Source organism: Lygodium microphyllum, chromosome 6 (genome assembly GCF_053477565.2).
Source record: "Lygodium microphyllum isolate KBCC chromosome 6, Lygodium_microphyllum_v1.1.10, whole genome shotgun sequence".
Lineage (NCBI taxonomy): Eukaryota > Viridiplantae > Streptophyta > Polypodiopsida > Schizaeales > Lygodiaceae > Lygodium > Lygodium microphyllum.
This window is the reverse complement of record NC_141140.1, coordinates 17013021-17038083: the sequence shown is the minus strand read 5'-3', so window position 1 is coordinate 17038083 and position 25063 is coordinate 17013021.

The following is a 25063-nucleotide window of genomic DNA, read 5'->3' as shown; positions in this document are numbered from 1 at the left end:
AACTGACTTCTTGGAATCAATGTCTCCTACCCAATCTGAGTCACAATTCCCCACAAGAGAAGTTCCGAAACTGTATGTGATACCATAGTCAAGAGTTTTCTTCAAGTATCTGAGCACCCGCATCCTAGCCTTCCAATGACTCTCATGAGGTTTGTTTGAGAACCTGCTCAAAACACCAACAACAAAACTGATATCCGGTCTGGTGTTACACAAGTAGATCAGACTGCCGACCAACCTCCTATACCTCCCAATGTCTGCTAGTGCTTATGTATCCTCGACGGATAACTTTGCATTCACCTCCATAGGTGTAGCTATCTCCTTGCACTCGGTCATGCCAAATGCCTTCAAGATCTCCCATGCATACTTATTCTGAGAGATGAAGATCTTTCCTGGCTCTTGCCAGACTTCAATCCCCAAACAATAGTGCAGTAAGCCCAAGTCTGTCATTTCAAACTCAGAACTCAAAGCCTTTCGAGTTTGGTTGATCATATCTTCATAGTCACCTGTAATAAGAAGGTCGTCCACATATAGGACAATCACTACAGACTTTTTACCATCCCTATAAACATACAAGTTAGCATCTGAGGCACATCTTTTGAAGTTTAGGTTTAAAAAGAACCTATCTATCCGTTGGTACCATGCTCTGGGGGCTTGTTTCAGCCCATACAATGCCTTCTTCAGTTTACACACTTTGTTCTCAGAATGGGGGGCCTCAAACCCTGGTGGCTGAGCCACGTATACCTCCTCCTTGAGGTCACCATTTAAGAATGCTGACTTAACATCCATTTGGTACACTGGCCACTTCTTGTGGGCAGCCACTGCAAGTACCGTGTGAATAGTGGTCATTCTCGTAGTTGGGGCAAATGACTCTTGAAAATCAAACCCTTCAACTTGTGAAAATCCTTGGGCAACCAGTCTAGCTTTGTACTTTTCTAAGGTACCATCAGCCTTGTACTTTACCTTCCAGATCCACTTGGTGCCAATAACCTTCTGCTTTGTTGGTCGATCCACTAGCTCCCATGTGTCATTCTTCATTATGCTGTCATACTCCGCCTGCATAGCAGCCTTCCATGATGGATCTGCAAGTGCTTCTTCTAAGTCAGTTGGCTCCTTTACTTCTCTCATAATCTCAACCATCAAGGCCATATTGACTATGTGAGCAGAAGCCCTCCTTTGCTCCTCTATTCTCTGAGACCTCCTTGGTCCGTCTGCCTTCTCCTCAACAGATGCAGGCATAGGATTATTGTGGTCATAGAGCTGCTTCACCCAGTGCGGAAATGGCTTTTCCGATGGGGTGATGTCAGGTTGGTGAACTTTTTCCTCATCATCTGAAGATGATGCTTCCTCCTCCTTAAGGATAGGGATAGCTCTGGGGACAGGTTCATAGTGGACTACTTCTTTGCTTGATGATAAAGTGGAAGAACTTCCCTTCTCCTCCTCCACTGTATGCAGCTCCTCCTTGAACACCTTCACCTCCTCCACTGTATGATGAAGAACGTTCTCGAGCTTATATTGTTCAACAAACTACAACTGATGATGATCATACTCATCAGAAGCTCAATTTCGTCCATCATGATATCTCTCCAAAAAATGTACTTCATGTTCATGATGGTTCTCTATTCATCATTGATTCAGGTGCCACTGGAAACATGACATACCAATCGCAGTGGCTTCACAATTATCATTCTCTTCCTATCAAGAAGTTTGTTTACCTACCTTGTGGATGATACAACTTGTCAAGTCAAAGGAGTGGGTGATTTATATCTGGGGACTGTTTCATCCACTAGAATATTAAGAGGAGTTCTTCATGTTCCAGATTTGCAAAGAAATCTTCTTTCTGTTGCTCATCTAGTTGATCTTGGTTTGTTTGTTGGCTTTGATCATAATCAATGTCGTATAGAGAAAGACGGGCATACTATAGCAGTGGCTCCTCGACATGGTAATCTATTTGAGCTATCATTGAACGATACAGTTGCAAATGTTGTTACTGCCCCTGGAGATGCAGATTGCAAATTATGGCATCAATGATTTGCACACTCCGATTTTGCCAAAATTCTTGATCTTCATCATCATGGTCTTGTGCAAGATATGGATCTTAAATCTCATCCACGTATGGGAATAGGTGAGTATTGTGCACTTGGAAAACACCATCGTTCGCCTTTCCACACTTCTATTTCATCACATTCCTGTGCTCTCTTGGATTTGGTTCATACCGATATTTGCGGTCCTTTTCCTGCCTCAAAGTCTCAATATCGATATTTTATAACTTTCATTGATGATTTCTCATGGTACACACATGTCTATCTTCTTCGACATCAGTCTGAGGCTTTATCTATATTTAAACAATACAAGATAAGTGTGGAGCTTCAAATTGGATTTTCTATAAAGACGCTTTGTAGTGACAATGGCGGTGAATATGTATCCAATCTATTTGATGACTTTTGTAAGGATCAAGGTATTCATCATGAGTTTACAGTTCCTTATTCTCCTCAGCAAAATGGTGTTGCTGAGCGCAAAAATTGCACTATTCTTAATGCTATACGTTGCATGCTTATACACTCTGGTTTCTCTCGAAAGTTTTGGACTGAAGTACTTCTAACAATTGTTTTTATTCAAAATCATCTTCCAACTATTGCACCTGCTGGTAAAATTCCTATAACAATCTGGACAGGGAAGACACCTTCAGTATCTCACTTTCGCACATTTGGCTGCATTGCTTATATTCATGTGCCCAAGGATACTCGACATAAGTTGGATCCTCCAAGTTTGAAGGTTATTTTTCTTAGTTATTCAGATCATTCCAAAGGTTACAAATTTTATGATCCTTCTACTCAAAAGGTTATCATTAGTCGTGATGCTATATTTGATGACAAGACTATGGGTGGCACATGGTCGTCAGATGTTTCAGATGATACACAGTCTTTGCTTAGTGCATTTCCTTACTTGCTTTGTGATTCTACTAATTCTGATGATCATAAACCTCCTTCACCTCCAAAGAAGATTGATGAAAATTTGGAGATCTATGTCGATCTTCCTATTGAGATAGAGCATGGATTCTATTCTATTGAATATGATGTCTTTGATGATGCTATGTCTGTCCAAGAGGATCCAATATTGTATATGGAAGCTATCATTTCATCTCAAAGGGATCAATGGCAAGAAGCTATGCAAGCTGAGTACAATTCTTTAATCTCCAAAGGTACATGGATTCTTACTGAACTCCCCCCAAATTGTGTTCCTATAAAATGTAAATGGGTTTATAAAACCAAGACCAAAGCTGATGGCTCGTTTGATAAGTTCAAAGCACGACTTGTTGCAAAAGGTTACTCACAGATTGCAGGAGTAGATTATCAAGAAACATTTTCTCCCATTGTGCGCTCCACAACTGTTCGTATGATTTTGGCTTTTGCAACACTATTTGATCTAGAAATTCACCAAATGGATGTTAAAACGGCTTTTCTCAATGGAGATCTTGAAGAAGAAATCTATATGGAGCAACCGGAAGGTTTTATGATTGCAGGAAAAGGAGCATCTTGTATGCCAGCTTCATCGTGCATTATATGGATTGAAGCAAGCCTTTCGTGCTTGGTATATTAAGATTGATCAGTTCCTCACATCTAAAGGTTTTGTTGCATGTTTTGCTGACCCAAATCTTTACATCAAAAGGGAGGATAAATATTTTATTATTCTTGCTCTATATGTTGATGATACTATTCTTGTGTCAAATAATATTGCTTTCTTGGATGCTATGAAGAAGCTTTTATCGACTACATTTGAAATGGTGGATCTTGGTGAGATACATTCTTGTTTGGGTATTCAAGTTCAACGACACCGACAACAAGGCATTCTTCTTCTTCGCCAGACAAAGTTTATTAATGATATTGTTAAGAAGTTTGGATTGACAAATGCGCACTCTGCCAACACTCCCATTCTTTCAAGCTCTACCAAGGGTACATCTACAACATGCAATGAAGAATCAACCATTCATCAACCTTTTGCTAATCTTGTTGGTTGTCTTCAATTTATTGGTTTAAACACAAGACCAGATATTTTATTTGCAGCTAATTTTTTGGGACAGTATCTTTCTTCCCCTTCCACTATTCATTGGAGTGCTGCAAAACGTATTCTTAAGTACCTCAAGGGTACTAAGGAATTTGGTCTTATTTATCGTCGTCGAGAGGATTCTTCTTTATCTTCTTCAACTTCTCTTGACCTTATTGGATATACAGATGCTGATTGGGCAAGTTCACACTTATCCATGCGATCTACAAGTGGGAATTGTTTCTTTGTAAATGGATGTTTGGTTTCTTGGTCCAGCAAGAAACAACGAGTGTTGCGGTTTCTAGAACTGAGGCCGAATATGTTGTTGCATCATTAGCAGCTCGCGAGCTAGTTTGGCTTCGACAACTACTTGCAGATTTGGGACATCCTTCATCATCTAGTACACCTCTTCGATGTGATAACCAAAGTGCTATTAGTCTTACCAAAGACTATATACAACATAGTAAATCAAAGCATATTGCTATTCATTATCATTATGTTCGACATGAAGTCAAGAAAGGTTCCATTATGGTGGAGCATTGTCCCAGTGATCAAATGGTTGCAGACATCTTCACAAAAGCTCTTAGTGAAGCTCGCTTTAGTTCATTAAGGCATGCACTTGGTATTGTTCCAAGTTCTTGCCTCACTGATTGAGGCATATATCATTGTATTCAAGAAAACTTTATAGTAAACCATTTTTGTATCGTAGGTATGTGTAGGGGCTCGGGTTTTTCCCTTGTTCTCCCCAAGGGTTTTTTCACTCACAGCCAGAGACCTTTGTTTGAGTGGGGATGTTACAACTATATATATCATCTCTCACTTGACTTGGGTCTCACCTATATATACTAACTCTACATCAATATGAATCATTCTTTGGGAGCATGTCTTGTGTATCTCTCTCGTACTCTCTCTCTCTCTCAACACTGAGCATGCCAAGGAGCTCAAGGCTCTTGAATAGAGTCAAGTGTATGTTGTATACTCACTGATTACAACAGTTCTTCACTATTTTTAGAGCTGTGGTCAACTGTTACAGCTCATAGATGAGCTCATGATCAAGTATTGACATATCGAGGGCTTCAATGACCTTCTAGAGAGCATAGACAAGCTGTGTGTCAGTCCATGAATGATGGGGTTGATGATTTGCAGACCATGAGGGTAGCAACATAAACAGGTGCAGTTCACGCAACCTGTAGATCTGATTCCCGCAACTGCTATTGATGGTAATGATGATGATGAGCACTCAAATATGCTCAAGGTTGCTCCCCAAAGCTCCCACAAAAGCCTCAAATACTGCCATGAACCATAGAACCCAAAATGGCAAAATGCATACCTTCACAGATACAATGACAGCTTGCACAATGATAGCCTGCTTCTCTTCAACCACTGCCCTAAGTCTTCAGGCTATAGGTCTTTCTCACAGCTTCATGCCTTCAAGAGCCCATCCATGATGGCTCTGATACCATATTGGAAGAGAGAGGTGGAGAGAGACAATGTAATGGAGCAGCAACCTTACCTTCAGGTCATTCATCATCTTCCATTATTTCATAGACTATTAACATAACATAAGTGTATACAATAGTACTAAGGTCCGTAGGACCATTCACACTGAGTATAAGACCACCGACTTATTTAATGTCCCACACTTGCTCATACAGCTAGACACAGCTAATGTCGATCATACATACTAACAGGAGAGTAATGGGAGCTTGATATTCTAACAACTTTGAGCCTAGTTATCATACCTTTGGGTGGGGAAAAATGCCCATAAAATGCATTTTTTATGGATGTTGGGCCAGTTTTTTGCTTTAAATTCAGCTCTAAAGTTCAGCTCTCAAGATATCAAATTATTTATGATGGGTGGCATATATAAAATATCTAATGAACACTTTGAATACCTATCACGCAAGGACAAAGAAACTTTTCCAATATATGAAATTAGATGATATGAATCATCATCGCACTCTACATTACCTCGACTTTTGTAAATAGTGTCTCTCTCTAAACTAGTATAGATAGTCATTTTATTAAATGCACAAAAATCAACATTCCATGCATCATTACATGCCCCCCTTTCCTATAATAGCATTTATCATATACTGCATGACAAATAAATGCTCATTTTTGTCATCATTTTGTCTTGAAGACAATGATCATTTCCTTGCCGCAACTTACCATTGTGAATTTCATATTCTTATCAAAACAATGGGCTGCAATATGACTTATTCTTCCACAATATTGGAAAACAATAACAAAATTTCTAGAACCTATATTTTACCAGCCATCTCTTTCTCTAAAGCTTTTCTTGTCTCAAGAATTACCATGGCCTCTCAAATCTACATTTCACTAAACTGTTCATTTAACTTATTTTGCTTGTTACTACCAACATGGGCTGTACCACAAATTCTTAAAGAGGATCTTCTATGTCCTAGTCTAAACTTGAGTAAAATTCTTGGACCTATTCACAACTTCTTTCACATGATTCACCTTTTATGTTGGGTTTTTTTCAATAACTATTCAAAAATACATATAATTTATAACCAATTTGTAGATAAATGTTGTACTTGCTTGTTGAAAAACACCTTAGAATTATAGATTTGAAATATATACCCTATGCATTAGAGAATGACCAACATAATCAAAAGTATAATATGCCTTGAAATTCTTATTTTGCAAAATCTATGGAGCTAGAATGGGGCCCAAAACGACCTCAGATAGCTAAAAACACAACAACCTAAGGTTTTTGCTCTATTTGCTTCAAGTACCTCAAGAGATACTATCCAACAAAAAGAGAGAATGAATGAATGAGATTCTTACCAATTGCTTGCATGCTTGAATCCTTGCTCCTTTTCCTTCACTTCAATCTTTAAAACCAATCTATCTTAGTGGTGTTGCTCTATACCACATCATGAATCGCATGGTGGGGGGACTTGTTGAAGCTATTATTTCAAGCACACACAATGTACACAAGAGGAAGCTCACTTAAGAGAAGAAGAAGAGATATGAAGGCCAAAAACATTTTCTTACTTGTTTTTCTTCCTTCTTCCATACACAACTGTGCATAGTTACATGCGATTATTTTTCCACATTGAAGGATGATAATAGCCAAGTTTATACTATTCAGAAGTCTCAAAAACTAATGTATATGCAATCATATATGTTGAATTCAATATCTCAACTCTTCTTTTGTTTTTGCTTTGGATTCAATTTTCCTTGAGCAAAACTCTTGTAATCAGGTCCAAGTTCTGATTATGGTCACTAGGTGCAAACTAGTTATACTAGCTTTGCGATTCAACAGAACCTTATCATGCCCAAACCTAATATAGGGTTATGCTAGCATCATTGACTTAACAACTAAGCATATTGATAGAGTTAACTACCATTTTCACTAGTAAGACAAATAGTTAATCAAGAAAAGAAAATGCTCATATATTCCATCAAGAGTGTATAGGTTCTAAAAAGAGACATCGAAACATAGAATACATCTCAAAATGTAATATACTCAAAAGAAATAGATGATGATGGACTAGATTGACTCATTGCCCTCATAAAGTTACACTATGTGATCATTAGGGTTTAGGAACTTTAGGACCCAAACAACAAGTCAAAGGAGGAAATAAAGAGCAAGAGGGAAGGGTGAGCAATCAAGAAGAGAGGGACAAGTGAGAGATAACCAAAGAAGAGTCTAGAAAAGAGGAGTGGAACACAACAGCTTTTCCCTAATCCTTTTAAAACTTCTAGTGCATGTGCTACATGAAGTCCTTCTATCATAATCCATGGCTAATCTTCCACCCTATATTATTATGTCGTTACCGTCCAAAATGATGGCCTCTTTTAGCCACCATCCCATTAATGTTATTTTGGGTTGCCAAGTAGGCCATCTTGCACCTAACACATGGTAAGCACAAAGGCTCAAATCCACATTAGTCACTTTTCAATGGTAGCTTTCTCTTCTCGAGCAAGGGCATCTTGTGCAAAGTCTAATAGTATGGGCACTAGCTTGGGATTAAGATTAAAGGAGTTGGGATGGTGAAGCAAGTAGGATAGATAGAACTGGATAGGGAGGGGGCCAATTATGCCAAGATGTGGATCGGGAGGAGGGGAAGGTAAGGATAGAAATGGAGAATAGTGGAGGGTGCTGTGTTGAATCTAGAGGTTCATGTAGGTCCAATGTGGAGGCCATGAAATCTGGTGAGACTAGATTTTAGTTGCCAAGATCTTCAATAGTAGGCACCAAGCCGCATAGCTTGCTGGAGCCGATCATGCTCCACCCTCATCACTGCAAGCTCTTGTATCAAATACACAATTTGTTCTTGTCAACTAGAAGCATCTTGGGTAGAATAGATGCACACCATGCACTTGGATGCAAGGCCTGAGACTGTGTTCTCCTTTTTCAATTTCTCCAGTTCAACACATAGTATGATATTGAGGTCTACCTCTTTTGTCTTTGTGCATTGATTGGTCACTATTGCCTCTGTGTGCTAGTCTTTTTTTTCCTAATTGGAATTCTTCTGCAAGGCATGCTTCTTTTGGAATGTGCTAGGAGTAGTGGGACGTCCGGGATCGGGTGTGGGCTGCTGCTAGGGCTATGCCTATGACTGCCACACTTTGAATGGAAGTATAGTTAGTGTGAGAAGACAATGAAACCTTATGGGCCTAAGTTTAATAACAATAGGAGGAGCTTTAAGAGCAATAGTGTCTCCATGCCAATCCTAAGGCCTAGTTTGATCTGACCAACTCTTGAACCAGCTCTAGTGAGTGGTAGCAGATTCTCCATTATTGCATGAAAGATTGGCTATAATCACCCATACAAAGAATGAAATGTTCCTTAATCTGGATACACTACAAGGCTTGCAAACTAACTTCCAAGAATAACTACATGATACATAGGAAGATACAATCTAAAATTTCAAAGATGCCCTCTTGGATCCTTGCTCCCAGCTGCTACTACCTCTACCATGTTTAAAAGATAATTTGGATGCTAATGCTCAATTCCACCCTTCAATTCGAGCACGATAAATAACTTAGGGCTATTTTTGTCATATTCTCCGTGGTACCACCACATGTCGGTCATGCATGAGTCGCACACTGGCAATACTTTGTGCAAATTTGATAATGTTAAAAAATGTGCAAAAATGATATTATAAAAATTAAACCTACTATAGTAGCAATCGATAGCATTGGAGACCTGCCACATAGTTTAGGTAGCATAGGATTGTTTCTAGGAAAAACTCTATCAAAATGATGATTTTCTTGGTAGAGGTAGTGTGTGGGGCATGATGGCCGGTGGGGACTACCTCAATGGCAGTCATTGTACTAGCTTTAGTAGATTGGCTAGTGGCCTATGATTTTTCTCTCTGGTGTGCTTTTGAGCCTTGGCAAACTACTTGAGAAGAGCAATGCAAGAAAGTATAGCTTTCTCTAGTCAGAGCTTGAGGAGCCTTATTCTGAGGTGGTGTGGGGGGTAGCTTAGTTGGTCCCTTGGATGGCAAGCATGCCTTCCGTGGTTATTTTTTGGGGATGTTCCATAGAAGGACAAGCTACCTCTTCTTGCATAGTGTTGGGGGGCTATCCTTTTGTGATAGTCCATGCAAAAGTCTCTAGGGATGAAGGGGAGGGGTAGCCGGCATTAGCAGTGTGAAGGGAGCGAGAAAGATCCATTGTAGGGGGGGTTGGAAATAGAAAGGTGAATTTTTTACCACACACATGACTCACAATGGTTTGGTGTCAAAGGAGAATTGGGCCACGTTCTTGCATTCTATTTGAAGATGCTCTAGAAATACACATGTCCATGCAATGATTGGGGTGTATTGTAGGAAGAATAGGGAGGCTACCTTGTACAAGATATTGAAGGCCTTGGCCTCTGCACATACAAAGCTTCAAGAAAAACTTTTAATATCTCTTAACTGTCAGACAAATAAGGTGAAAATCTAGAAAAGCTAAAGCAGAAGACAAAGGCCAAGGCAAAGTGAAACGGAAGGCAAAGGCGCACAAGAAAACGTGCAAGTCAATACTTTTGTAAAAGAGCACAAGCGCATCATGATTTAATTTAAGGAGCTTCGGGCTCTCACCCGTGCAATTTGAAAAGGTAGATGGGCAGTAGGAAGGAAGCTAAGAAGATAGAAGGACAATGGGAAAAAGGATCTAGGCCATGGCCGGCCATGTAAAAAAAGGGGATAAGGGGATGACCGCCCAAAAGGGATTTAGGGTTTTATATATGAAGTTGAAAAGTAAATGAGAAGCTCATTCTTGTGTGTGGCCAAAAGTGGCTCTCCTCTTCTTCTTCTTCTTCTAATTCTTGCTTTCTTGAGCTTGTGCTTGAGAAAGGGAGTGTGAGAGAGTGAGGGAGTGAGTGTGTGAGGGTGAGGGACCGGGGAGGAGAAGCTCTCCATATTCTCTTCTCTTCTCTTGCTCGCGGTGATGGAGCTTGGAGCATGGAGCTTGAGTATGGTGCTTGCTTAAAGCTTGCACTTGGATTGTGGAGCTGCCGGAGTGCGCAGGAGAGGAGGTAACTCGATCAGGATGGAGGTAAGCTCACTACACCCGTAGATATGGATGGTGCATCGGCTATGTGAGAGGTAGCCATTAGTGCTCGGCTTGGAATGCTTGAAACAATAAGTGGTCCGTGGGTCTTGGCGGTTGAGTGAAAGCTCCCATATTTTGGTTTCGTTGCCGGGACCAACGGATTCAAGCCTTGAGCGCTTGCGTGCTTCGAATCGAGCATTGAAGTAGGGTTTTTCCCGAACTGGTGCTTGAGGTAGATAGGTAGGAAACGAGGGAATTTGAAGAGGTATTCGATCTCCTTAGCAAGTAGATTTTTGTTGTTTTGGACTTGGGAAAGCATGATGGAGTAGTGTAGGTATTTTTCTTATAATTTTTTCTTGCATTTAGGAAGGATATGAGCAAAACATTGGAGCAAACAGTAGGGTTTTCTGTTGTTGTATAACAGGCTGAAACATGGAAATAGGGGCACAGATTCAGATTTCTGGCTGGAAGAGTATGAGGGACTAACTTTTGAGGTCACAGTAGGCTGGGATTGGGGTAGTAAGAGGCCCAGGGAACCAAGAACGACTCCATTTGACATCCTGCCTTCTGAGAAGAGAGTGAGCTTGAGAGCCAAGGAGAGAGCGAGAAATAGAGAGCTACAGGGAGATCGTTGAAGTGCTGATCGATTCGAATGCCACATTGATTCCAAGTATGCCTAGCAGTTTCTTCTATTGTTTTGCACCTATTTGGAAGACATAGGACGATTCCGTGGAGTAGGCGTTGACCTTGAGGCATCGCGCGCAACCCGTGGGCCATCGTCCACGCTGTCAAACCAGTCCATCTGATTCCCTGAATCAGACCATTCAATTTCAGGGTCAGACCGTCTGACTGCTAGAAGCGGACCACCTTGTCCAATCCGATTCCTAGAATCGGACCACTGCGAGAATCGGACCTAGTCTCAAAATCGAACACTCAGACCCTGAAAATCGGACTTCAAAATCAGACACTCGGACCTTGGAAATCGGACACAAGGAATCGGACGGCTCAGAATCGGACGCCTATCAAAATCAAACGTTTGATTCCAAAAATCGAACATGACCAAAATCGTACCACTGGGCCGATCGGACCTGCCCAAAATTAGACGTCCGATTCTGATAATCAGACTCCTGAAAATCAAACATCTAAGAATCGGACAGAAAACTATCAAAATCAGTAGAACACAAATTTTGACGCATCTAAACCCTGAAATTGACCCCAAAGGCTACGTAGAGCTAAAGGCACATCACAGATCCATCACTAGGCTGAAACTTAGAGCAAGTAGTTCAAAATTTGGCTATAAACAGTCCTCCAAATTGTGCATGGTGTTTATCGTAACGGCCCTGCAGGCCGAGGGGAACTGCCCCTCGGACCACTGACACCTCCCCCAAGTAGGTTGGAGAGAAAATGTGCGTCGTGATGATAGGTCCTCCAAATTGGACCCTAGTGTAGTAATGGCTCTACACAAGCATGGATTCTCACTTGCAAAAGAGCAACCAAAACCCCCTGCTTGAACAGAGAGAAACAAAGACCCTAGAACATCAATGGGCCAAGGTAGCCAACAAGGGTAAAAAGGCCACACTGCAAAAACACATATGTATTACATACGGACTGCATCTAGTCAAAGTAGAAATCAACAACATCAAGTTGCAACTGCAAGGAGGACTAGATATGACAGTCCTAATGATAGATGCTCCTTGAATAGCACTGCACTGACCATCCAAAACATCAATGGAGAATCCACATCTGGTAGTGCAGTTGGGGACTCAAGGGCATTTGTCAGAAGGCTTAAATTTACAAGCCAAGACCCAGAAGACGAAGACATAGAACCACCTGCTTATCTTAGGGTCAAACTCACCGTGAAAAGAAAGCATACTATTGATGCTCTGATTGATGAAGGAGCAGATTTTAATATCTTGACCTATGAATCATGGACCCTACTAGGCCAACTAGAGCTCACAGTGACTAATGCAACTCTTAGCCCTTACGGGGGACACCCACAAGCACTCATAGGGAAGTGCAAAATCCTTGCGACAATTGAAACTGAGAGCTTGCCTATCCTATTTCATGTTCCTCCAAATAGTGCTAATTAGGGAAGGAAACCCTTCTAGGAAGACCTTTTAAAAGGGCGACCAAGTGTGAGGCCGACTATGTAGCACAGAGGATACACCTGACACTACCGGGTGTGAGGATAGTCACAACCTTTAGCAAGGGTGACCTCATCGAACCTCGAGGGAAAGGCAAGGAGGGTGTTGATATAACAGTCAAGCCTGCTAATGAGAGCAAGGACTTGTTGGAAGAGTTAATACAAGCACAGGTCGAACAACGAGAACCAGTGATTGAGGCCATGCCTGAAACAAGAAGGTCAAGAGACAATGCCAAGGATGGGCTTTGGACTTACAAAAGAAGCCCAAGCCTTATAGACAAAGGCATCGATGGAGGGTCAGCACAACACCACTATGGATATCCAAAGCATTGCTATGTGCTCAAGGGTATTACGCAGGTAATCGATGGATTTGGGTGCCAAAACCCCTTGCTAAACCTCCCTTGTCTCGACAGAAGGCCAGATCGTATCAAGAGCAAAGAAGCATAGGAGGAGATCTAAACAAAAAACCAAGTCTTGAGTCAACAACAGTGGAGTGACCGATCCCCTTATGGTGAAAATCAGGAAACCAAATGGGACCAATCGGAGGATAGATCCTCAGCCTAGCTTGCTTTACAAGCAGATATAAGATGTAATTGTTGAGGATACACAAAAGCCACTAGTGCCCAAGGAGCCTTTGATTCCCCAAGAGGATAGCAGGCATCATAGGTACAACATTGCCTATGGCAAGGGTAAATGCTCAACAAAGAAAATAGCAAAATCATCTAACAGCCACGAGAAAATCTCCCAGCCAGTGCCAAAGCCACTTAAGAGTCCCAAGTCTCCTACACCCTCTTCCCCTAAACGGACACATGAAGCACAACAGTCGTCAAGTGCGGCTACTCAATCCCAATCTCTACCTACATCAGAGCTTCCAAATGTCCAAGAGACAGGACACGACACCACCCTTAGCTCTCAACCTAAGGATATGCATGTGCAATCCACCGTGGCTAGCTCAACTAATACTCAATCTGCGTAAGTGAATGCTCTAAGGCCAACAAAAGACATGACCACTTCCAATCGACCTAAGGACTTGACACCACAATCCACCAATAGTAGCAAGTCCACTGAACTAGCTGCTACTACTTCCAATTAGAGATCACAGCAGTCACAGCCCTTGGCCGTGCCAATTCCCCTTACAAAATGTGTCCTTAGTAGTTCACCTGTGGAGGAGGTGTTGCAACCAACTTCATTGACAACTCTAGCACTTCCAAAGTGCCTAAAGTCTAGGCTAGAGGAGTTAAACAGAAGGGAAGAGCTAGACTCTCCAAAAAGGGAGGTAGTTGTACCCTCACAACCTAGCGAGGCTATTCACCATGCCATGGCTATGTCCCATAAGGATACACTAGAGAAAGAGAATGATGAGGCCCAACCAAGCACATCAATGGTTGACCTAGTCCAGGGTCCTGAGTCATTGAGAGATGCACCTTCATTGACCAAGAAAAAGAGGAGAAAACAACAAAAACAACAGTAGTTACATGTGGTTGGGGACCCCAAGAACATTGACACCAAGAGCGTTAGAGAGCTGAGAAATAAAGCATCGAGTACATCCACCAATGACCCCATTGATGCCTCTCCTAATAGCGGTGAAACCTCAGACACATCCGTGTGCTCTGAAAAGTCAAAGTAGTTGTTACGGTTGCTTGCAATACTCAATCCACCAAGAATAGAACTCACATTGGCCAATCAAGAGTGGATACAACACTATCACAACAAGGTGACAAATTTATACCAGTCACATCCAAGGAGAACCATGACGCAATAACGAAGCCTCACGAGAAACATGGAAATCCCAAGAGCATAAGAAATCCTAGTGTTGACCAATCTTGTTCGTCTAGGCCTGAGCCCCTAGCTATGCTAAAGCCTAGGCAAACTCCTAGAACCTTGCATGAGATAGCAACCAAGCAAGCCCTCGTTGAACATAGAAGTGTAGCAGAATGCTTAACCGAGTTGGATGCTAAGCTCAAAGTGTTCGCACGTGTCTATGTCCTGGCAGACATGGGCGCATTCCCTAAAGAGTAGCTTGAAGAATACTTGCCATTTCCCTAATCCTGGGAAGAGTAAGAACATCTTGATGAGCACTATAACAGGCTCCTACATGAACGCATACGACTCATCTCTGACGAGGAAGCTGAAGAACTACTCTTAACTGTAACATTCAATGATATGATCTGCAAACCAAATCTCTTAGAGATAGAGCAACTAAAGCGACAATCAGAGGGACGAAGTCAATTTGAACAACGTTGGTGTAAAAAGTGCATTGTAATGGCTAAACTAGGGGCCCAGATCATGACAGTCTCAAAGGAGCGATTGGCCAAATGGCAGTCTCAATCTATGTGGCACCAACTTCCTTTCGAGTGTTGACTGCCATTCAGGGTACGGACTTAGTTGAAAATAGCCAAGAGAACTCTCTGTCACCTGATAAGGTTCTCACTGAGGAGGAGTTACATGTTGCCAATAGACTTGGACAAGGTTCCATGCTACTCAATGTTGCAAAATATCTATCAGTATTGAGTAAGCTACCACGAGTACTGGATGCGTATGCCACACTCCAATACAATCCGAAGTTTTACAATTGGATTTTATCCTCGTGAAGTGACATGGATTTGTAAATACATACATAAATAAACAATGAATTTTGTGACCCTTTATAGACAATATCAACACACACAAGCAATGATAGTCAAGTGCAGGGAGAAGAGTTGGGTTTGACAGGATAAACTCCTCAGGTCCTCCTCTCACCACACATTTAGAAGTTGTGTGACCATTCCCGCCTCCAAGGGGAGGGCATGCAACCCTCATTACCAACATAGGAAGCCTTGACCAACATCTCTTATGGTGTAGACAGGGTACCGTCCCTTTCTATACACCTTTTCTCCTTCCCGGTCTATCCTTCCGAGGATAAGCCCTGCCCCACTCCATGACAACTAGTCCACGCAACTTAGCATGAGCCAAGATGTGCTAATGGCTGGAGGCCAAATGAACATCATCATGGGGGCCATCCCTCTACAACAAACATTGCATGCCTCACCTCTCCCCTTCTCGTCATGTGCACTTGATAACCCACTGTATAATCCCTTCCATGCGAACTATTTTATCCTGCCTCAAGGCCTAATCCTCAGTTCGCATATTGTAGGTCCCCCTATGGTAGCCGACATGGAGCACCCAATGCAGCTGGCTTGCAAGGACGCTATTCACTGTCGAAAGGAGCATGCAACACAAGCGCCCCCACCAAAACGCTACGTGCCTACTCTAAAGAGGTACGTGCCAAAAAGAGGCCCTAAACGACACCGCCCAAAACGTAGGCCAATAACACCCCAAGCCAAGAGGATGAGGGCTCAAGGGAGCACACGAGGTGTGGCAACACCAATCTTGCAGGCTCCCACTAGATGCTCAAGCACCAGGTGCTCGAAAAAGGAGAGGGCAGCTCGGGACAATAAGGAATTTGACGCATTGTAGTTGTGGCCAAGGACTACACCATTCAGGTCCCGACCGACATCTTTCCTACCCAACCTTATAGGAGCCCCTCACCAGCACAGCCTCAGTCGCCCGACCACCCAGACTCACCTCACCTCGTAGAAATAGAGTAGCCCCACGTTATGTAAAAGGCTTATCAAATGCTACCTGGCCATGACTTTTTGTCTCTAAAGGGTTACGTACTGACATATCCCCCAATTGTACAAACTTTTCATATCTGTGTTTAATACATTTCACGTCTTTAGCAAAAGAAAAAGATAATCAAGTGCATGTGATAAGTATCTAAGTCAACACCATGGAATTCAGATAAGTGATGTCTCCTTGCATTGCACTGGTTTATTATAGTTGCGGCATATACCATGCATGTACTCTCATGAAGTGACAAGTGGATGCAGGATGATACAAGTCTTTGTGCGCAAGTGTTCAATGCCCAAGTCACCGCAAGACCATCGACCCCACAAAGAGCCGCAACCAAAGCCACACTAGCAAAAGCAAAAATCGCCCTTGCTGACCGCCCACATTGCATGGCCCAAAGCATAGTTATTGGCTATGCTCTCTTTCTGGGCCAAGCTCTACAATTGGCTCACGGCAGTTGTTACCTCAATTGTACCAACATCACGTGTCGCAAAGAGGTTTGCAATATCTCAAGTGTATCTCCCCATCTCAACAACTGCTTCTCTAACAACGAGGCTAGGGCACAATCATCACTGTAATATCCATTTCTTGAGCCTTTGAAGCTTGACATTTCCCAACCCATTGAAAGGTTGATAGCCTCAACATATTGCAATGGTTATACTCAGGCAAGTCCAAAAAAAAAAACGAGAAAAGAGAAGAGAAGAGAAAGAAAGAAAGAAAGAAAAAAAAAGCACAAGAAAAAGAAACAAAAAAGAAAACAGAAAAGGAAAAAAGAAATGAAATGAACGAAAAGATAAAAAGCACCCATGATCACAGCATAGCACCTAGGGGTCCTCAAATTAGGTACGTCCGGTGACCTTGGTCGACTGGCTCCATCCCTAGTCCCCTAGCCCTTTAACATCACCCACAATTGTTCAGGGCACATCAGGTAGGACATACCTAGGGAGTTTATCTCGCCTATGGTTAGACCTATCACCTTGATCCATTCGCACAATTCTCTCTTGCACTTTGCCTTAATACCATTGGAATCACTTGTGGTAAGTACCGCATGAATGGCCATGAAAAGTACACCGTCTTCATCAAGCAAGTCCAATAGCTCCCAACAACCAAAAGTATAGTGTCCTTGTGTTCAATTAAACTACTCGTGCAGTCACAACTCAAAGGATGTCTCATACACCTTCACATGTACTTCTTCTCAACATGGACAACTTTGCTTCATCCACACATAGTTACGAGAAACCAGCCCGTGGTCTTCTACCTACGTAATATCTAAGTATGCATGAGCACTCACATAATATCTGCACCAAAGTATATAGACAGTTTGGGTTCTCAAGTGCAGGACAATAATCTCAACTTTCTTAGAGTTCAACCTGTCTCCAAAACTAATTGAACTATGTCTTGTGCACGATAGAGAAGACTAGCACTACCCCTAGGGAGAGAACACCTATGAGAGGTTTTTAATTGCAAGCATTGAAGACTTCAACGAAAGTGTCATTCGCTCTTCATCGACATCCAACTTTGAATTCTTATCCTTTATCATCCTGCAAGCCCGCTAAGAATCGTCATGTGCAGACTTCCCAACAAACCAACACTTGTGCTAGCTATCATTGCAATCCCCAATAAAGAATAGCCCTACCACCAACTCCAACAACCCTTCCCCCAGTCACCTAGGCCACCAACATGCCCCCAAGGACCTTCCTTCACACCACCACCAACACTCCTCCACGGCAACCATAGGCATCCTTGCCACCCACGTCTTTGGTACATGCTAAAGCTTGCTACCTACGACGGTGAGTGCCATGGGACTGGCACTCGTCTAGGAGGGGGTAATATTAACCGTCAAACGAATAAGGTGGAAATTTTGGAAAAGCTAAAGTAGAAGACAAAGGCCAAGGCAAAGTGAAACGGAAGACAAACGCGCAAAGAAAAAGCCCAAGTCAATACTTTTGTAAAAGAGCACAAGCACATCATGATTTAATTTAAGGAGCACCAGGCTCTCACCTGTGCAATTTGTAAAGGTAGATGGGTGGCAAGAAGGAAGCTAGGAAGATAGAAGGACAATGGGAAAAAGGGCCTAGGCCATGTAAAAAAAGGGGATAAGGGGATGGCCGCCCAAAAGGGATTCAGGGTTTTGTATATAAAGTTGAAAATTTAATGAGAAGCTCATTCTTGTGTGTGGCCAAAAGTGGCTCTCCTCTTCTTCTTCTTCTTCTTCTTCTTCTTGCTTGCTTAAGCTTGTGCTTGAGAAAGGGAGTGTGAGAGTGTGAGGGAGTGAGTGTGTGAGGGTGAGGGACTAGGGAGGAGAAGCTCTCCATCTTCTCTTCTCTTCTCTTGCTCGTGGTGATGGAGCTTGGAGCGTGGAGCTTGAGGATGGAGCTTGCTAGAGACTTGCACTCGGATCGTGGAGCTACCAGAGTGCGCAGGAGAGGAGGTAACTCAATCGGCATGGAGGTAAGCTCACTACACCCATAGATATGGATGGCATGTCCGCTATGTGAGAGGTAGCCATTAGTGCTTGGCTTGGAATGCTTGAAACAATAAGCGGTCCGTGGGTCTTGGCGGTTGAGTGAAAGTTCCCATAATATCTCTATCTTGGACTTGTGGCAGTCAGCAATGGTGCTAAGGAAATATTTTCCTTTATACAACTGAGCCAAAAATTTCCTCTATCTCTCTACTTAGAAGCAAGCTAGGTATCTTTGTTGCACCATGCATAGGGAGGTGAAGCTTCTGCTACACATACTAAGGGGTTGAGTTCGCAGTGATAGCCATTGATGTGGACATGGGGGCCTTCATGCAACTATATCAAAATATACTTTGCATTAGGGTGTACTAGGGTTGTCTCCCATGGGTGGGCAAGGAAGGCATCGAGGAAGAAGCTATGCACCCACAAGCAGACAACATCCTTACACTCTTGAGTGAGAGGGAAAACCCTATCAAGGTGAAGGATGGATGAGAGCACGGCCATTACTAGTGAGAGGTGAGTAATGCTAGGTGTATTGAGAGCATAAAGTAAGGAAAATAGAAATAACAATGAAGATAAAGGCAATGAAAATCTTACTTTTAACGGGGTTAGATGTATAGTGGGTGGGGGGTTTGAATGTGACCAACACATATTTGTCACATCAGCATATAGGTCCATAAGGAATAATGAGTATTGTGCCATTTTTGATATATAATACCATTTCCTCTAATAAGAGCCAAGTAATGGTATAATGAGGGATACTTAATAAGGACCACATCACTATAACTTGTGATATCAAAATCACTTTCAATACGGATTCAGATGATCTATGGGGATTCAAAACCAAGTAGGGAGCTCTTAGAGGTGCATGGAAAATGTAGTGATAGTAGGTCAGCAAGGCACTCTGTAGTAAGTAGGAAGGGGCACACCAATTGTCCACATAGTAGTACCATAATTGGAATCTGTTGATGGGTTGAGTGAGAATATTTTCTTGTAAATCAGTAAGATAGAAAGAATTAGTGATGGCTATATAGAAGATCCAAAACAAGCCACTCCACCTTATCTTCAACTTTCTTGGAAGCTTGCCCATCCTAGTACAGAAGACCAAGATTGCTTGTTTGTGCTTCAAGCACCGCTTCTTGGAGAGGCAATCCACTCGATGCTTTATTCTAGACTAGAGATAGGAACTTCAAATCTTGTCCTCATCTAACTCTGCTAAATTGTCTAGTTAGAATGGGAGGGATTCTTGAGGAACAACGCAATCTTCGACAACAATCCGAAGGCTAGGGACTAAAAATTCCATAGGCATAATTGCCTCGATGGTGAATTCAAGTTTTGGAGTGAGGCCTATTGCCACTTTAAAGGAAGTGCCGCAAGGAGCTTGGTATCCCAATCTTTCTTGTGAGGCTCAAGTAGCTTTGTTAGTATTTTTCATAGGGTCTTGTTGGTGGACCTAGCCAAGTTGTTGGCTTGTTGATAACATGGAGAAGATTTATTGTGAATTACCATGAAGGTGAAAGTCATATGCTTGATAAAATTTTTTACAAAATAACTTTCTCAATCATTGACCAATCCAATCAAACAACCATAATGGGTGAAGATAACTTTGAAGAGGCACTTTTCTACTTCATGTGCGGAATTATTGCAGAGTACCCATGCTTTGATCCATTTGGTGTAGTAGTCTCCATGTACTTCAAGAAAAATCTGTAGACATCTACATGTATAGTATGCAAACATAGTCCAACTTATTGGATTTTATAGATCATAACATATGCTATAAAGTTGCATCCAACAATATCATAGTGAGCTTCTTCCATGACCACATCCTTCTCCTTAGGGAGAACAACATATTGCAGCACTTTGGACAATATTCTATGATAGAGCTACCTAGGACAGATTTAAAATGTTGACTTTGGAGAGCTACTTGTTTGCATAGGTCCATCAGAATGTGATCAAGGACTTTTCTTGAGTCTAGGAAGACCAAGGATTCCTCATACTACATCCAGGGAGGATTGAGTGGTCGAGTTCCAAATTGTCCACTATTGCATGAAACAATTGGACATCTAAAAAGTCATCATCTAATCCAATTGGGGATTCTCTGGAATCAAGCCAAGACAAGAAGTCAATAATCACATGCTCGACTCCAAGTCTATGTACAACCTTTTAAAAAATTTCTTGGAGTAATAGAATCTATCAAGCTAATCATCCTGTGATATCATATTGTTTGATCAAATAGACCAAAGCAAAGTGATCTATATGAAAGACAAAAGAATGGCTAAGTAGGTAGTGGTGAAATTTCTTTATATAATAGATCATTCCAAGGCATTCCCTTTTTGTCTCATAGAATAGTTTTTCTCAACCGTGGAGAGCCATGTGCTCGCATAGAAATTTGGTCAAAACCGATCATTGTCATTCTCATGCATAAGCACACTACCTTTTTCTATATCTAAGGCATCTACCAAGACATGAAAATGCTTTTTCCAATCTCATAGAATCAAGATTGGGGCCTTGGATAGTAGTAATTGGAGATGTGTGAATGCAAGCTTTACCACCTCTGTTCAGGTGAAAGCTACTTTGGTGGTTGAGCTAGTTGAATGAGAGGGGTGACTATGAGGGCTAGGAGGCATATATGTCATCTATGCCAATGGACTTGCCCTAAGACACCATCGTAGTTGGAGAATTGAGAATGGGGTCCTATATGATGGTAGCTACCTTGTTGGGATCCATGGCAATGCCATCATTGGCAATAATGTGACCTAGTAGGATATCACCTTTAACTACAGAGACACATTTCATGGGGTTCAAACTTAGAGAATAACTTCCTAGCATCTGGTGAAATAGAGCCAAAGATGATGCAAGTGAAGTAGAAGTATGCAGAAGACATTGAAGTCATCTAAGAATACCCACATGAAGTCTATTAGGCAAGGCCTAAATATTTCCAGCATATGTTGCTAAAAAGAAGTTGGGGTATTCTTCAATGCAAACCACATTATTATACATACAAACACATCCTAGACCATGATAAAAGTAGTTTTAGCATGATCTTTTGGATCAAATGTTACTTGATTGTAACCATTGAATCCATCCAAGAATGAGTAGATCTCATGACCAACAATGTCATCAAGAATGTTGTAGAGGTGAGGAATGGAAACCGGATCTGGTATGGTCGCAAAAATTAGCTTGTTGTAATCTATTGAGATTTTGAGCTTCTTATTTTTCTTAGAAACAATGAAAACTAGCAAGATCCACCCTCTCCGATCTACTAAAGAAATGAAGCCAACTCGGAGGAGTTGGTCCATATACTAGATTTGCTATATGGAGATTCATTCGATATGTTTGCATGTAGAGTGGCAGAACATCTGGTTTGAGGAGAATTTGGTGCTCGTAAAATTGAGAATCCATTCCCTTCATCTCAAAATAATCCTAGGCAAAAATATCTTTGAATTCTATTAGGAGGGTAACTAATTTTTCATGGAAGTTAGGTTACAGGTGAGCACTAATCTCTAACAACTTTATTTCTTTCGGACCAAGGTAGACTTAGTGAGAGCATCATCCTTAACTCTTGTGACTCTTTGCATTTGAGCTTCAAATTGTGTCTCTTGTTTGAGCACATCCGATTTTGGAATTTTGAATATCTGGATCATCAACATTCTAGTTTCAGGTTGATTTTGGCTCTTAGACAAGGTTGAGTAGGGAGTGCAAATCCAAGTTACTATTGAATTATTTGTAGCACATCCACTAGACAAAATGGTTCCAAGTGGGCATTAGCTACCAAGAATGTAGCTTCCTCATCATCGTCCAAGTCAACGAGCATCTTGACTGTCTCTACAACTACTAATCAACAGGTTATTAATAAAGGTGAAATTTTTTCTAAGAATATTCAAAATTTAGTGTGACCTCAATGAATGGTTAATCGGTCACAATCTCAATTGTGATTGAGTCGTGCTTGCCACAACTAGGGATCTTCGAGGAATAGGTGGTAATCTTTACCTGCATGCTCCATGTTGAGTACTACCTAGGAAATCACAAATAGCACATTGCAAACCTCCATGAGAACTGATCAGGTAATGCTAAGTGGCCACACTATTTGTTGGTTAGCCATTCAAACCAAGAATGAGGCTAGCTCCCAGTTCATTAGCCCAAAATCTTTGCAAGTGGCCATAGTCGATGATGTTGACTACAGACTATCCGACAAAATATTATTTATCATATGATCTTGAAGTTGAAGAGAGATGAATGAAATGGTAGGGTCAAACAATGGTCCTAATGGGACTGCCTCCTATTATACCTTTCAAAACTTCTTCTTCTAGTGTGGATGTAGCTAGTGTTGCAACATGAGGCTTTAGTAGAACATGTCAATTTGGTTGGATCATTTTCATCTTGTGGTCCTTGAATGTTGGGACCAAATTCAGTAGTGTCAATAATCCCAATGTGGGGCTGATCATGGTGTGTACAAAATGATTGATACATTATCACGGAGGATTGTAATAGACAAGTAACTCCATGGCTACAAAGAGAAGGCAAACAATATGCACACTCAACAAATGTTCTCTTCTTATTTTTCATTGCATACAATGGCAATATTTTTATAGAAGAGATAAGGCCTCATTTATCTACCCTCACACTTTCCATGTGTGTCCCCATGTGACACCATACAACCCACACTTTACATGTGTGCCCTATGTGGCACACTCTACTCCACATCTCTCATCCATATTCATGCACCACACAATCTTAAGCACATAAGAGTGCTTTCACATATACACACTCGCAAACACGGAAGCTTACAATGCCAACACCCCCTCTTAAGTGAGGTGTTTAATTTTACCTTGTCACCCATCCAATGTAGCATTGCATGACTGCAATCGCTACTTCTTAACACTCCCCCTCAATGCTATATTGGAATGTTTATATGACTAGACACATCTAGTCCACCATATGCATGTTTTATGTGCATGTACAATGTTCGTTTGACACCACTTGCTCGAGTGAACCTACCCCATCCTTTTTGAACAATCCTAGATGTTCGGGAAAGGTATGACAAACCTCAAGGTGCAACAGTCATGTGCACACACCATGCACTCGCAAATTTTTTTTTGAGATCTCAATCTCAGGCAGAGAACCCCGCACAAGCCAATTCTTGTGCAACCTTGTCTCAAATAGGCTCTTTTGAGGCACACATGCATGTAGATACATTCATTCTGAGCCTCTAGGTGGGTTCAGGTAGAGTACCCTCAGACCATGGATGAAGTACAATTTTTCATTTTCAACTCTCAAGTTCAGCTATCATTATCCACAATACAAATGTGAATGTTTTTTTTTTCACATTGTTTCACACAAACATATTTAGAATGTATAATATAACTTTTTCTTCGGTGTATGAATGGGGCTTTACACATGCCAAAAACCCAGAAAATATAAGGTTGCCACATGGCAACTCCTTCGCCCCATCGTCACTGACAAGCTTTTTTGTTCAACTCTTCATTTCTACACTCTTTCTCTCTCTCTCTCTCTCTCTCTCTCTCTCTCTGTGCCTTGCTTAGAGTGTTTCAATAATGCACTTATTTCTATCAATTATATATTCTCGGAATCGAAAGCTTCTCTGGCACCAACTCAATGACCAAGGATGCCATGATCGAGCTTATGTACAGTGCGTCCAGGATTGTGAGGTAGATTGCCTATGAAAAATGCAAAAGAGGAGAAGAGAAGCGGCGAAACTCTACGTCCGATGGGGGCTCCGAAGCAAAAGTGGACACCAAAGCACGAGGCTGCCTTGCGAGCAGGCGTGGAGAAGAATGGCCCCGGGAAACGGCGCACCATCCAAAAAGACCCTGAATTTTCTCTACCATAGACTTTGAATCCTCTTCTACTTCTTCTTCTTGACACCTGTAGTAGTCTCCATTTTCTTGCTAGGAGGGTTGTTTGTAGCAGCGTTCCTACCCGTTCTATAAAGGCTGTGCAGCTGCTTGGATTCTTGAGTTAATCACTCAACTGCAATCAATTTCTTGACCTTTGCAGCCCTATTTGCTGCAAGGTCTTTTGAACAGTCTTCGATTCGTTTTTACCCTTCTGAACAGTGTTGTATGTTGTTTTCTTGGAACTTTGTGCAGTCTGCATGCAGACATCATCATGAATACCTGCATTGTCATCCCAGTCATTCCAACCACCTGCTTTGGTATGTATGATCTTTTCAACATGCATCTTCAAGGATGCTTTTACCATGCTTCTCTATTTGATAAGCCTCCAAGGTGCCAACCATGTGAAAGCCTTCCTTGCTTCCACTCTGA